Raw genomic sequence first — 15,841 nt, 5'->3', positions numbered from 1 at the left:
AAATTGTCCATTCAAAAATATTTCTTAAAAGAGAGATGGACAAATAGGAAAACAGGACCATTTTGAAATTGATGTTTCTTTACATTTGTTTTCTGCATAATATGTTCTTGACCTTTCATCTATGTTTGAAAATCTAGGCCTAAAGGTTTGATATTATTTCCTGTGCACAGCTGGAGCCACTATTGAGAGTCAAGAATACACACTGAGAAGGAAAACGAAATTAAATTACAGTTCTATGTTTCAGTGTACCCAAAATTCTTGTTTCTTCAAGTACAGCAATGTCACACATTGGGTTCTTATTACAATATTAACTGGAGTTTTATGACGAATTGACCTTGGCTGGATGCCAGATGCCCACCAACCTGCTTTATATTTCCCCTTCTCAGCAGGGGGAAATGGGGAAGGGGGCAGAAATAAGGTGGGGAAAAAAATCTCATGAGTCAAAATAAATGCAGTTTAACATGGCGAAAGCAAAGACTCCACATCAAAGTAAAAAAAAAACAGTTTTATTCTCTACTTCCCATCAGAAGACAGTGTTCAGCCACTTCCTGGGAAGCAGGGCTTCAGAATGTATAGTGATCCCTTCAGTCACCTGTCCTGGCTAGGTTCCCTCACAAGATCTTGCCTGCCAGCAGCCTATAGGTAAAAGGGGAATGTTGGAAAGACAGCCTTGATGCTGTTTGAACACTGCACAGCAGTAGCCAAACCACTGGATTGTTATCAACACCTTTCTGGCTACCAACACAAAGCACAGCACTACATGGGCTGTTATGGGGAAAATTAACTCCATCTCAGTCAGACCCAATACAACTTTTCAGCCAGGCACTGTAGCATTTGCAGCATCTTGGTTTTGAATAGAAAACTGAGCTAAAAAACGGAATAGTAACACTTTCAATTTGTATGTGTTTCTTCTTCTCTTCATAACAGCATTTGAAACTACCAAAGCTTTACCTGGAAGTTTTACAACACACTGATATTTTTAACATAGCACCCATCATAACTTATATTTTTTCTATTTACTTTTTACCAGTCACTTAGAACTCATGTGCTAGCTGGAGACTTCAATATGATCTGTTTCTTTTTACTTTGTTCAACAGGCTGATGTGTTTTAACAGTAGCAGTATTAAGTATTGTGGTTCAGTAATGTATTTCAAGAGCACCTAGTAATTTTGACAAATTAAGATTTGTTTTTGACTACTGAACTGTGTTAAAAGGACAATAAACTTAAATTGGATGCACATGATTCAAGTAAGATTCACAAATATAAAGCAAACTTTAACCCTGTGCATCATTTCTTCTTCTGCAGCAACTTGATTCATTCGTTCACCTCTGTTCTGTATTGCATAAATAGAATACTTGAAACTGGAATAACTTTGGTTGTTGCAATGCAGTTTGCTTGTGCCATTGAGAAATTACAATCAAAGGAAGAAAGAAAAAATGACTGACATGAATAGTCATTCTGTTGATAACTTGTTTTGATGTATCAGTCAATGTAAATCATCAGTATTACAATGGCATTAATTATAGTTTGCTTCTCTTTGATCATATCAGAAATTCCTTGCCAAGATAACATATAACATGTATTTTCCAGCAGCTCTTAACTGTTTTCCTTGCGTGTCTTACTTTCTTCTACTGAAAACCATAAAGACCACCTACTAGTATTTGGGTTGCTTGCTGTAGCTTACTACAAGGGAAAGTAACTTTAGGAAAGATTGTGTTTATTTGTCTTTAAAGCTATTTACTAATTTAATTTGAAATCTGGAATGAAATGAAAACCCAGCATAATCTAACATGCATTGGTAAGTTTACAGAAATGTAAAAGCTTCAGTGATGGTGGCTCTGGGTGTGAAATGACTGCTTTCTGACTTACGTGCTTATGTCAGCACTATTTAATGGTAAGGTAATACCTTAACTTTTCAACTAATGTGGCTTTATCAGAAGGTCTGCATTTCCAGTTTGTCTGGCAACAATCCTCAGAGTGACTGCTTGTACTTCCCCCTTTGCCAGCTCCGAAGGGGTAAAGCTGACATACTCTACTGAATATAAAAATATCCCTGCTATGACCACAACTTATCTTTGGGTTATCTATATGATAACCTGGAAGATGCTGAGTGTAGGCACAGTGCCCGCATGCTCAAATCTTGGCCATGAAAGACCTTCTAGGTTGGAGTGGGATGAAACAAATTATATTCCAGAGCTCTGCATGGGCAAGACTAGACCAAAAATTAATACATCAGCCCACCTCACAAGCATGTCAAGGTCCCTCTGGATGGTATTCCTTCCCTCCAGCGTATCAACCGAACAACACAGCTTGGTGTCATCAGCAAACTTGCTGAGGGCGCACTCAATCCCACTGTCCATGTCAGTGACAAAGATGTTGAAGAAGACCGGTCCCAACAGCCATCCCTGAGGTACACCACTCGTTACTGGTCTCCAGCTGGACATTGAACCATTGACCACAACTCCTTGTGTGCAGCCATCCAGACAGTTCTTTATTCACTGAGTGGTCCTTGTTGCGCCTTGTGTGGAGCTGAGACACGTTGTTTTCTTCTTAGGGTACACATTTTTATCACAAACCTGCTGTCCTGTGTTGACTGTAAAAGAGCTTTAATTTATTTTCTTTCTGCCCTTCAGTATTTATGCTCATGTTAACCATAATGCTTTCCATTTTGCCCAAGACAGAGGGAGAACTCAATATGTTATTTGACCTAACTTTTGCCTAACAAACATGAACAATTTTTCACTATAATTCAGTGTTGTTATTCTTTAATTTTGTGATACATTTGCCGGCTCTCTGAGATATAAGAAAGCCTCATCATTATGGAGTAAACCAGAATATACTTTAGACAACGTATTTCAACTAGCAGATTCCAACATTATATTGATAGTCTTGTTTAGTTTATTGATGCTAAAGCGTTATTAGTAGTTGCTGCTACTTCTAGTTTTGGCAATATATCAAACAGCAGTGAGACTGTTCCATAAAACAAGACCTACCCAAAATCTATGTTTACATACTAGCACCATTAGTAAAAAAGTTTTTTGAAGCTGTTGTTATTTGAAGAACTTGCCCCTGATTTGCAGTTAGTAAAATTCCCATAAGTAAAATTATTAATTCTGTAAATAATTTTTATTCCTATTTTATGCAAATTATTACCCAAATAAGAGAAACCAGGTGGTTGAGATGTAGTAATGTTTTTAGATATTGCCTTAAGATATTGCTCAGCAAATCAAAAGCTAGATGCTTAGAGCTAAATCCTAAAAAAGAAAAAAACAAACAAAAAAACCCTGTTTAATTAAACTCTTTATATAATGGGATTGAGTCTCCGTGTCATCAGACCTGTTTCTGGAAAATGTAACACAGCTGACATTTAGGGAACTTAAAATGGCATCTGGTTGCTTTATCACAGAAAATAATGAAAAAAAAAAAAATCTCTTTGTTCCTGTCTAGAGAATTATCTTCTAAATTATCATGGTATTATTTCCTATTTAAAATCCCTCTTTATTTATCAATGGCATTTATTTTGCTTCTTTCCAGCCATTTTCTCTTTTGGAGCTTTAGCAGCTTAGCAGTTTAGAGAAACTTCATTCTGTGACATCCAATCAACAATACAATAATGAAGCTTATGCTTAAAAAATTATAGAGATGGAAAAAAGGAGAAGGTCTTTAACTGTTTTCTCCCTCGGATCACTGCTAGGCTTTTTTTCATTCCGTGTCTTGAAGAGTGCTCTTTCAAAACTAAATCTGACAGTCTTCCACTTGGGTTGTTTCTGTTCTTGAGAACAAAAGCTATGGGATAGCTTTAGTATTCCCTTCAAAAACCAAATTGCTTGCTAGATTGCTTTCTAGGCATCAAGTCAAAATTCTTTTAGATTTGAAATATGTGTAGGAAAGAAGCTTTCCTGAAAGTCATATGAGTGCTGCAAGAGACTTCATGCAAAATACGCAAATACAAAAGAGTGGTGTATCCATGTGGATTTAGTAGTCTCATTTCTCCTAGTCACCAGCAAATCTTTCTACTTCTACAGTACTAAATTACCACTTTTAGGGGTGTTCACTAGCTCAACAATGGAAAATAGTTCCTATTGCTTTTCTAACAAAAATATTTCCTCTTTATGAATTTGTATTTGATGACTCATGTTTACCAAAATGTCTATTCCAGAAGTGGACTTAATTTACATAATGAATTAATAACATATTTTTACATCTTGGCAAAAGACTCAATTAACCCTTATCTTCTTATGCTTGCATAATGTCACAGTTCTTATCTAGCATTAGAAAAATAACATGCATAGTTTAATTTGTACATGGAAAATGCAGGAAACTTTTGTAGAACATTGATAGTTAGAAAATTTTTATTGTACATTAGATGCTTTGCATCTTTGCATTCCATATTCTTCAATTTCCAACTTTAGATATAAATGTAATGCTGTTGAAAATAACAAGATGAGAAATATAGACATTGCTTTTTTACCAGGTAATAGGTACCTGTCTTGTAAGTATTATGCCTGACACATTTGTAAGTCTACATCCTATGTCAACTAATTTGGGGGATAAATCCAAATGAGCAATATTGGAAAAACTGGAGAAATTTTTCCAAGTTGGAAAAATTCCCAGTCCATAAACTCACTTGCAAGGTATAGTAATGGTAAGTCCTGATCAGTCAGTGCAAATAGATCACAAATATACAAATCTTTGATCAGATCTGAACATAACTAAATAGAAAATACCATCTGGAAACAGTGTTAACCAAACCAATCTGAGTAGATGTCATTATTTTATCCTTACTTTGACTGTCTAGATGTTGCATCAATTCTGTGTTAAGCATCTGTGCTCTTTCAGTAAAGAAGACAGGAGGTTTAAAAAATTAATTATTACCTCATATTTTAGATGCCTGTTTTATGATTATATTAGACATTCCCTAGAGATGTTATTTCTGTTAAGTACTGAGCTAGCATAAAAAATTGGATTAGGCTCCATAAGTTATTTCAGATGGCCAAATTTAGGTGAAATTAATTCTGCCTCTTAGGTACAAAATAAATATGACAACACGTATAAAACAAAGGCTATAATGAAAATTGGTTGGAGAACAAAAGGAAAGTCTATTGAAAACTAATTATTTTAGGAAGGCCAAAGGAAAAAGAAAAAAAAACAGACCACACAAAACCCTCAACAGCACCAAAACTCAACAACTTCCTGCACCACATTCCTCTTATCACCACTTATCAAGTCCTAAATATTTGATTGCATTTTTACATTTTTTAACATTTTTATTTTTCCCTTAGGTTGTTCTACATGTAACAAAATGGAGATATCTAAATTTAAAATTATATAAACTGTCCTGGGTTCAGCAGTAGCAGTCATATTAGTCATTCTTAGTCATTTAGTCACTCTTAGTAGCTGGTGCAGTGCTGTGTTTTTGGCTTTCAGCCTTGGAACAGCGCTGATAACACCGATATTTTTAGTTGTTGCTCAGTCATGTTTACTCTGACCAAGGACTTTGTGAGTCTCATGCTCTGCCAGGGAGGAGGGGAAGCCGGGAGGAAGCAGAGACAGGACACCTGACCCAAAATAGCCAAAGAGATATTCCATACCACAGCACATCATGCCCAGTATATAAACTGGGGGCAGTTAGCTAGAAGGGCTAGATCACTGCTCTGGTCAGGCTGGGTATCAGTCAGCACGTGGTGAGTGGTTGTATTCTCTTCCCTTGTTATTTGCCTTGTCATTATTATTATTGGTGGTAGCAGTAGTGGTTTTGTGTTATAGCTTAGTTACTGGGCTGTTCTTATCTCAACCCATGGGAGTTACGTTCCTTCAATTCTCCTCCCCATCCGTCTGTGAGTGGGGGGGAGGAAAGGGGGCGTGAGCAAGCAGCTGGCCTGGACTTAAATCACAGCAGTTCTTTGTGATGCCCAATGTGGGGCATGAAGGACTGAGATAACAAGAGATCTGACCATGATAAAACATAGAAAAATTCCAATTTAAAATTATTTCTGGAGGTCTGACTTCTACTTAAATTAGAGTCTTCTCAGAAACTAGACCATGTTGCTCTCCTCCTTCAGGTCCTGAAAACCTCTAAGGACAGAGTTTGCAAAACCTGTCGGGGTAACCTGTGGTCTCTGCCTGACTGTCCTGAGTTACTGGTACAAAATATAAACATTTAAGATTTATGTTGTAGTAGTATGAACTTTTAAAAAAGCAAACATTTAGTAAATTAGTGTCATATTCGAAAGTGAAGGCTTTTGCTGACCTGAATAAATTAAGAAATAATTTATTTCCTAAGTCTTGTAGTAAAACACCATAATTACAAGTCAAGGGCTGCTGTTGCCCAAGGGAGCAGGGGAAAAAAAAATCCAAAACACAACCAAACAAGAAATGAGGACATTTTAAAACATTCTCATTTAAACCTAGAAATAATTCATGTAGATGTCAACATAAAATAAGCTTATTCTAACCCATATATGAAATTGAAGAATTTTGTACTGAGGAAGAACAAACTTAAACATCTGATTCAGTGAGAGAAAATATAGAGGAATGAGAACAAACATGAAAAAGCTTTTTTATTTGCTTGTTTTTTATATTCAGTATATGTTTACCTTTTTCCCCCCTATATATCGCTCCATCAGTTTTCAATTAAAAAGAATAGTAAATAGTGGATGCAAGTCTCACATATACTTGAACTGGAGGTAACAGCCTAAAATGTATGAACTGTGAGGAAATATGAGGAAAGAATACTTAATAGTCATCATATAGTAAAAATAACATGCTGCTACCATGTATTGTAGTTAAGAATACACCTGAAAGTCAAAAAAAAAAAAAAAAGAAAAAAGAGGAAAACACATCAGAACCTATATCTAATAAAGGCACAATTATTATAAATTGAGTATATTTCAGCATTAAAATTTTAAGCCATGTTTCTTCCATTGCATCATGAAATTTTCTTTTAAATAGACTTCCTTCTTCTATAAATTAATTTACTGAATTTCCCACAGATCGCACTTCTTGCAAGTAAGAAAGCAAATATCTTTCTCTGTACACACACTTTATAACTACTTAATGGCTAGTCTTTGAATAATTTCCTCACTTCTCAACTTTTACTGAAAGTTTTGAAGAAATAAAATAACATAAATCTGTCACAGCTCATTTTTTTCCTAAGAATCAGAAATAACTAATGTTGTCACAGCTAATGTTTGATATAGAATAAAGTTTAATCTTCTAAAGTAATTGTAATTCTTACAATTTCAATTGAAAACTAGGAATCAAGTGGAATATCTATGAAGAATGATGAATGAAAACAGTGTATTTAATAAACATATATTATGTGGAATATTTAACTGCTTCATATCATCACCAGTTTGGGAGATAAGCAGAGAAATAGTCAATATTAATGTCATTCAATCATATATATTAGACTGTAATTTTATTTCAAGTCATAGGAAGTGCAAAGTTCCAAAAAGTGCTGTATGATCAGCAGAAAAAAAAAAAAAAAAATGAAAGTAACAGCCCCGCAGACACTAACAGGGAAAAGAACAGGGAAGAGGTGCTCCAGGTGCCAGAGCAGAGATTCCCCTGAAGATGACGGCTATTCATATTGTCTCCGCACAGCCCTTGGAGAACCATACTGGGGCAGATATCTGCCTTGCAGGCCATGGAAGACCCCATGCCAGAACAGGTGGATATGCCCTAAAGGAAGCTGCAGCTCACAGAGAGTCCATGCAGGAGCAAACTCCTGGCAGGGTCTGTAGCCCATGAAGAGGAGACCACAGAGGAGCTCCCTCTCCTGTCTTCTGGCAGAAACTGTAATGCCTGGGGGACTCACACTGGATCGGTCCATTTTATCCAGTGGAAAGGATCCATGATGGAGTAGTTGTTGAAGAACTGCAGCCTGTGGGAGGTACCCACATTAGAGAATTTAATGAAGGACTGTATCTTGTGGGAGAGACCCCATGCTGGAGCACTGGAACAGCGTGAAAGAAAGGAGTGACAATGATGAAGTGCTATGGGGTGACCACAGTCCCCATTCCTCATCCCCCTGCCTTGCTCAGAGTGGGGAAGTAGAAGACTCAGGAGTGAAGTCAAGCCTTGGAAAAAGGGAGGAGTGGGGAGAAGGTGGTTTTAGTTTTATTTCTCACTACCCTTCTGTTATTGTCAGCAAATTAAATTAAATCTTCCCTGAGTAGGTTTTGCCTGCGAGAGTAAGGGGTGAGTAATCTTAATGTCCTTATCTCGATTCATAAACTTTTTCATTGTTTTTTTCCTCTTGTGGAGGAGAAGTGAGAGAACGTCTTGGTGAGCAACTGAAGACCAGCCAAGGTTAAGACACACTACCTTCTTTTCCTACCTATGGACTTGTGAGCCTGAAGATTCAGTCATTCACTATGGATTGCAGAAGCCATGTTTTGAAGCCATTTTTGTTTGGGGTTGTTTTGTAGATGACTGGCAACTCATGCTCCAGCTGTGTTTCTAACTGAATTCTGTTTGGTTAAGTAACTAGACATCAGAGTAACTATATTTGAGAAGAGAACCTTAGACCTGTTTTATAGTATTGCTTGGAAGTGGAGTGAAGATCTTGGTCATTGCAAGTTTGTTATTCATACCATTATAATCTTTACATTATTAATGAGGAAAGAACTACAGTGTGTTAAATGCTGCTTGAGCATTAGCTAGCCAAAGTATATGACCTAAAATATAATAATTTAAATTTATTTTTGAAATAATCCCATTGGGTGTAAGTGCAACTGATTTCTCTCTGCTTCAAACTAAGGATTGTACTTCCTTAGTTTGGCTAGAGGTGAAAAATTGCTCTAGATAAAACAATAGGAAAATAAAAAATACAGTAAGCGAAATCAAAACTAAACCAAACCAAACTAAATCACTTTGCTCTTTCTTCTCAGCAGTTTTACAAAACCAGAATTGAATCTGGTGTAACATCCCTTTTATTAACAGTCAGCCCTTTAACATAAACTCTAATAACCTATAATAAAGACTAAAATAATGTCATTTCACAGTGGAGGAAGTTAGCCATATTTGACCCCTTGTCTATGGGAACTCCCTTATTTACATTACTTCAATCTCGCAGTTACCACAACTTCACCCAGAGTTCTTCTTTTCCCCTAAAGTCTACAAACCTTATTGCTTGCTATTACTGTGCTTTCCAGCACAAATATTCCTGTGTAACCCCCACTTTTTCAATGATTCCCCATTTGCAAGCAACAGAGTCCTCAAAGGGTAGATGCTGTTCCCCACTGCACAAATTTATGTTTTCTACACAGTGTGAATGACCATGCAGACCTTTGCTGCTCATAGCAGAGGGAAGAGAGTATCCACTGACCTGACTAGAACAGGTCATTTGGGTCATTATTCAGTATGTTACCAAGATGATGTAGACCCCTACCAATTAGTGATCCAAAACATACATTATCTGACCTTTGTGGTTTTATAAGGTAAATCTATCACGTGTGGTCATCACTGCAGCAGCTGTTTTGTAGTTCATATTCTCCTCTGTCAATCACATGAGATCAAGAAGATGGAGTAATGTGGGAACTATATGTTCAGGTTAACATCAAAATTTAGCCTGTCCAGAAAGCTGTAGTGGTAAATACAGAGTGAACAGTAAAGAAAATTTAGTAGCTGGTTTGCAGCCACTTCTTTTAAAATATCACTAGCAGATAATGGCATGCTAGCTAGAAAAGTACCCAGTCAAGTTCTGTATTGGAAAGCATGAACAAACAGACAAAATAAAACAAAGTGCTTAACTTTTTGAATCACTTCCCTAGTAAAATCACCATACGAGCTTGATGCAAATACTGAATATGAAAGAGAAAAAAAAAAGTCCTGGACATGGCTTGAAGGAATGCGCATAAGACAAGGGTTATTTAAAAGATATTCTTCAAAAATTATTTATTTTTGTGTTGAAAATATCATGTAAATGAAAACACTTCCTTTCCCCCTCCTCCCCCTCCAAAAAAAGAAAGAGGAAATACTAAAACATCACATAAGGTTCATTGTTAACTAATTTGTTACAAGTTAGCAAAATTATTTATGAGACTGTTATACAATACAGCTCTCAAGGATCAATCTAAGACTGAAAATATAATGAAATATCAGTAGTCTAAAATCTTTCTCTTAAAACTGTGCTTTTCTGTGTCTGCTGAAAACCAGGTTTTTCATGTGCTAATTGTGGGGGTGGTGGGTTAACATTGTATGGTTTTCATATAATGCATGTACATGCTCAGAAGGCTTGGAAACAATTTTTAAACATTAAAATTGAGGAATTTTTTTCAGCTTTTTTCTAATAAGACAGTTATTTCTTGGTATTTTACTGAAGACTGCTGGTTCTGAGAACACGAGTTGTATACACAAGCATGAAACCCACATTGACACTGTTGCAGAAACACACCTAAAGCATGACGCATTACTGAAAGGAACAAATAATCAGTGAGATGGCTTGTTGGTTCTTTTTTTTCTCGCTTGAGTTGAGCAATGATTTTATGAATGCATGTTACAGAACAAAATAAAACAAAAAATATCAAGCTTCTGAGATAATCCTGCAAAACCAGGATAAATATTTATTTAATTAATTAATTTGTAAGGGTTGCAGGCAACATATAGAATTTTCCAGACAGGATGGAATTTTAGTGAGAGATTCATAAAATCTAGAGAAAGAGTTTTCAGAATACATGTTCTGAGTCAGCAATTACCACTTTGCATAGTCATCTTTCCACTGCACTGAGCTTAGCTTTCCCTTAAAACATAGCTAGGAGGTATTTGCACAACTGCAATATATATATATATATAAAAGAGTACTGGGAAAATATAATTCACTCTTATTTGGCGCTTGGTGAGCAGTGACACAGGCTGTGGGTGAGATAATGACACACACACCCCCTCCCCATTCTGTCTACTAGAATGTCTTTACTTTCATCAAGGACAGCTTTTAAAACTCTACTGGGACAGTTGCTAGCTATTGCAGCTTCTTACTAGATATCCTAGGAGAAGATTCAGAAACACTTGGATCTTAATAAATTCTGTCTGCTGCTGACCACAGCAGGTGGTCTGCAATTATTTTTAGCTATCTGGAGGTTCACAGCCTAAGTATATCATAATACTTTCTTCACAGTCTTCACATGGACAATATCATATCAATCATTCATGATGAAGATGCCAAACAAAAGAATTTGATACAACCAAATGCTGTGATGTCAATGACATTTCAGTAAAAGTTTCTCTTGGGTTTCTGGAGTTGAAAGATTTGACTATACCCACTCACTAATTACCTACACCTCAGCAGACTATTACTGACTCTGCATATGTGACAACGCTGCTTTTTGACATTTTGGAAAAGAAATTATACTAAAGAGAGGGGGAAAAAGCCTGTTTCTACCTCATTCATTTCATTGAAGCAACAGCTGTAGTCCTGGTAAGTGAAGGAGTCATGGACATAGAAAAAGAATAGATAGCAATGGGGAAAGACTCTGAGACTATTTAGTACTGCATTCAATACATGGCATGGCAAAAAATGTTTTGGGTGGTATTCTTTTAGTGATGGTACTAATTTTTATATTGCAGTTTACTATGTGACACCGAATCATGGGTCTGATATGGTAACATGATATGACTCATCAGGACTGCCTTATGTATGAAAAGAGATAGTCATGTCTAAAGGCATCTAGATGCCTAAAACAAGTGGAACATTTTGTGCTTTCAAAATCTTTCTTCATTGACTGTACAAAGTAGTACCGTAGTTGACAAGTTTAGACTTTATGTATAAATTTATTTAAATTTCTGTATTTTAGGTACATTGAAATTTAAAGTCAGTAATCAAGTGTAAATGAGGTGACATCTATGTAAGTAAGAAGAATAAAAAAGTATGTATTTAACTTATCACTGTGGAAGAATTACAGTATTTCTATAAGAATATTTTTTTCTGTGAAAAAAAAACATTTAATTTTAGAGTAATAGCATAATTCAGCTTGAACTACAGACATCTAAATTAATTCTTTTTCTTGCACTGTTTTATGGAAAATTGGGTGGGTTTTTTCATGTTCATAGCTTACTAGTCTTTTCAAGCTCATCATCCATGAAGGCTTTTTCATGTATTTCAAGTCTAACAGTTAAACCCTTGCCAAACATTCTCTTAAGTATGGCCACTGCTGCTGATGTGCCGAGGCATCCAGCTAGAACAAGTCCTAATTATTTCCCTGCCCCAAGCAATAAACATTTTGACCACACTTCCACCTCACTTCCAATTCATATAACAAGCCACACAAAGCCAATCAAAAGTGGAGTGAAAGAAATGCCGTCCCTTCAGTTTTGCCATTGAAGACATTTGCCGAGGCAGTTGATCACACATGCAAAGCCTGCACACAGCCAAGTAACGATACACAAAATCAAGACCACTTTTAACCCACTGCCTTCCTCCCATGGGGCACAGAAGTTGAGCCTGCTGCTAGCACAGCCACAGACTCAAATACAGCAAGATCATTTAACAAGTACAATCATGGGCAAAACAGACTTTAGTTGGAAGAATTAATTTAATTTATTGCCAGTTAACAGCAGGGTAAGATACTGACAAATACAACGAAAACTAAAGCACCTTCCTCCCACCCTCTCCTTCTTCCCAAGCTCACCTTCACTCCTGACTCTTCTATCTCCTTCACCTGAGCAGCAGTAGATAGGAATGGAAAATGTGAGTTGTGCTCACTTTGTAAAACTTCATCTTGGCCTTTCCTTCCTCCACCACAGCTTCCTCCTTTCGCTCTTCCCCTGCTTCAGTATGGGATCCGTCCCACAGGAGATAGTGATTCACAACCTTCTTTAACATGGGTCTTTTCCATGGTCTGCTGTTCTTCAGGAACTTCTAAGCATTTCAGATAAATATAGCTGACTAGACATTCAGGGAGCTAAATCAATATAAATCAATAAATCAATACTGTATGCTTAAATTATAATGTATGAACTGTTCTAGAACTGTGATGCAATCTTCTAGATTAATTTTCCCTGACATGAGAGCATTTAACTCTTGCACTCTGATTCTGAGTCTCGGAATTCTAGTATGTATTGTTACAGAGAGAACACACAATCTGAGATATAAGGGATATATAGAGATCTTAAAAATATTGCATGAAAAGAAAAAAAAGACAGGAAGACTTACAGCAATGACAGTCTAGAAGACTTCTGCAAAATGAGTTAGAAATGAAATTAGATCTTCATGCTACAGAGATTAAAACTGACATAAAATTCTTCTTTAAAACCAAAACCAATATTTTATCTAAGGCCTGAACAACTCTAAGACAACATTTATATGTACCAGGAGTCAGTGTGCTGAAAAATATGTATTATTAAACCTTGCTTTGTCTTTTCTTCCACACTTTTCTCCCATCCTTGCTCTTAATTAGGAGATATCTCAAATAAAGTTAAAGTTTTGGGAGCAGGTTGTTTGGTTGTTCTTTCTTTTTTCTTTTTTTTTCTTTTCACTAATTTACTTGTAATTTGTTAATTGGTTTAAATAGAAAAAATAAGCTCTTTAATAATTTTCTTTGTAAATAAAATGCTTATGATAGGAAATTAAAATGCCTGTATTACTCAGCTTAGTCACTATTCTGCAGGAAAAGAATATATACCTCCGTCCTTTGCTAATACTGCTGTTATTCACAGTTCAACACATTTGTGTTAAAAGGTTTTCTTTTCAGTTCATTTTTATATCAGCCCATGTAAAGACCTCTAATTCACTATTCTAGAAACTTAACATTAGCTTACAGTGGCCAGGATCCAGTACCTGGATTTCTTGGTTTACTTACTGCTTAAATAAGATCTAATATAGTGGCAACATATTTGTTTTTAGAACTTCAAATTTAATCTTTTTCTTAATCATAATTAAAAGCTCTTATACCTTCTCTTTAAGAAAGACTGTTTGAATCTGTCATTTTAAGAAGGTGAAATGGTAGATTTCTATTGATAAAAAAGAGCAAATTATGTGAGAAAAATAATAGATAATTTTGCTATTATTTTCATTAAAAACGTTATTATCCTTTTAGATTTTTTTGCTCAGTTTGACTTTGAATTATTGCTTTCTGGAAAATATGCAGCAGTGCCACAACTAGGAAATAGGAGGTAAGTTAAAAAAAGGAAGAGTCCAACTAGTTGGAAACTGTGCAGCTAATTAAAAATTATGATCTGTGTATGCAAATTGAAATAGGTCCCAGACTTCTTACTTTGGAAAATGTAACATGATATGCAGATGTGAAGGGAATACATCCATTAAGGGCTCAGATAGACAAAATTATGGTGCCTGATGTAACTGTCTAGAATATAGATGAAGGCAGTTCACTTCATCCTGCTCATAAAATGCTTTGCTATGTTGATATTTGCAACCCCAGAGTATAGCCACACTCCAGTGAACTGATGTTAGATATTGGTTCAGCTGTATCAGTTCTGACGGAACTTATTTACCAGCTAACAAAATCTAAATTACATTTGGAAATTTGTTTGAAGAAAGCAATCCTTGTGCCTCATTGCCTTGGCTTAATGCATTGCTGAATCACTACACTTATCTATCCATGTAATTCTTCAGAGAAACCTATTTTTAGCAGTCACCAACAAAAATACAAAAAAGAAAATTTTTTTTTATGTTTTCCATTAAAGGTGTTCTTCATGTAATAGAAATTAAAATAATGCCACTACTTTCATTATTTGAACAAGTTAAAATTTTAAATTGAAAAGCAAAAAGGCATCCTGATTGACTGATAGAACTGCTTTAGAAGAACACACATCTCACAAGTTCCATGTCACATCTGCCAGTTTCTTGTGAATGACTGATACCCTGCGGCCTCTCAAATGTAACTAAATTCAAATTTTAAGGAAATGAGCCAAACCGTTGCTCTAACAGTAAATAGAATTAAGGAAGTCTAGTTCAGTTAGTTGACACTTCAGTTCGGTGAGTTGAACAGCTCTGCTGACTTCACTGACTGTAATGACTAGATTTCCATTGGCTATAATGAGAGCTCATTTGTGTATGTTTACATTTACATTTTATGATATGATAAAAGCTTGTTTGCACATCAACAAATGATCCCAAAGACACAGTGACAGCTGTGCAAGGCCAAGCAGTACCCTGCCCTACATATTTCCAGGCCCATCATAGAAGAACCTTCAGCCTCACAAGTCCAGAAGATCACAAGGGTGCAATGCCAGGTGGGGAAACCAAATTACTCAGAAGAAGGGAAACCCTGTGCAGGCTCTTCCCAGGACTGTGTCAGGAGACCCTCAGCCCATGTCCAGGTGTGTAACCCATCAAGATAAGTCAACACTAAAACACCCATAGGACTGAGGGGTATGGGATGAAAAGCAGGACCATTTCAGGATTGCCCAACACTAACTGTAGGATTCTTAAGAAAACAAACAATGGTGGGAAAAGAGAATAATTTAGGTGATTTGGGGAGGAACAAGCATGGTAAAATGGAGGAATAAAATGATAAAATGATAAAAAGGGCTGGTCCTACTCAAAATAGCTGGTACTCTTGTCTGCCTTGTTTATGATCAGCTCTCTGCCTGTTTCCAACACTTTGCCTGGGTGGGGCAATATCCATTCTCTGTGTGTGCGTGTATGGGGGTCTGAATGCAGCAACTGGTGTGGGATCTCAGGTCACAGGGTGCCCATGGTAGTAGCACCTTGGTGAGTGTCTGAGTGTCCATGGCCTATATGTCAGCAACTGGAAGGATTAGAATGAGTTAAACCAAGTGCCAGCCACTGGGGTGGGACCAGGATCCTAGGGGTCCATGTGTTCATGATGCCAGTGACTGATGCACAGGCAGAACTACAAGTGTGTGATCACTAGTAAA

This window comes from Lathamus discolor, chromosome 4 (assembly GCF_037157495.1).
Source record: "Lathamus discolor isolate bLatDis1 chromosome 4, bLatDis1.hap1, whole genome shotgun sequence".
In the NCBI taxonomy this organism is placed as follows: Eukaryota; Metazoa; Chordata; class Aves; order Psittaciformes; family Psittacidae; genus Lathamus; species Lathamus discolor.
Note: the sequence above shows the minus strand (reverse complement) of the source record.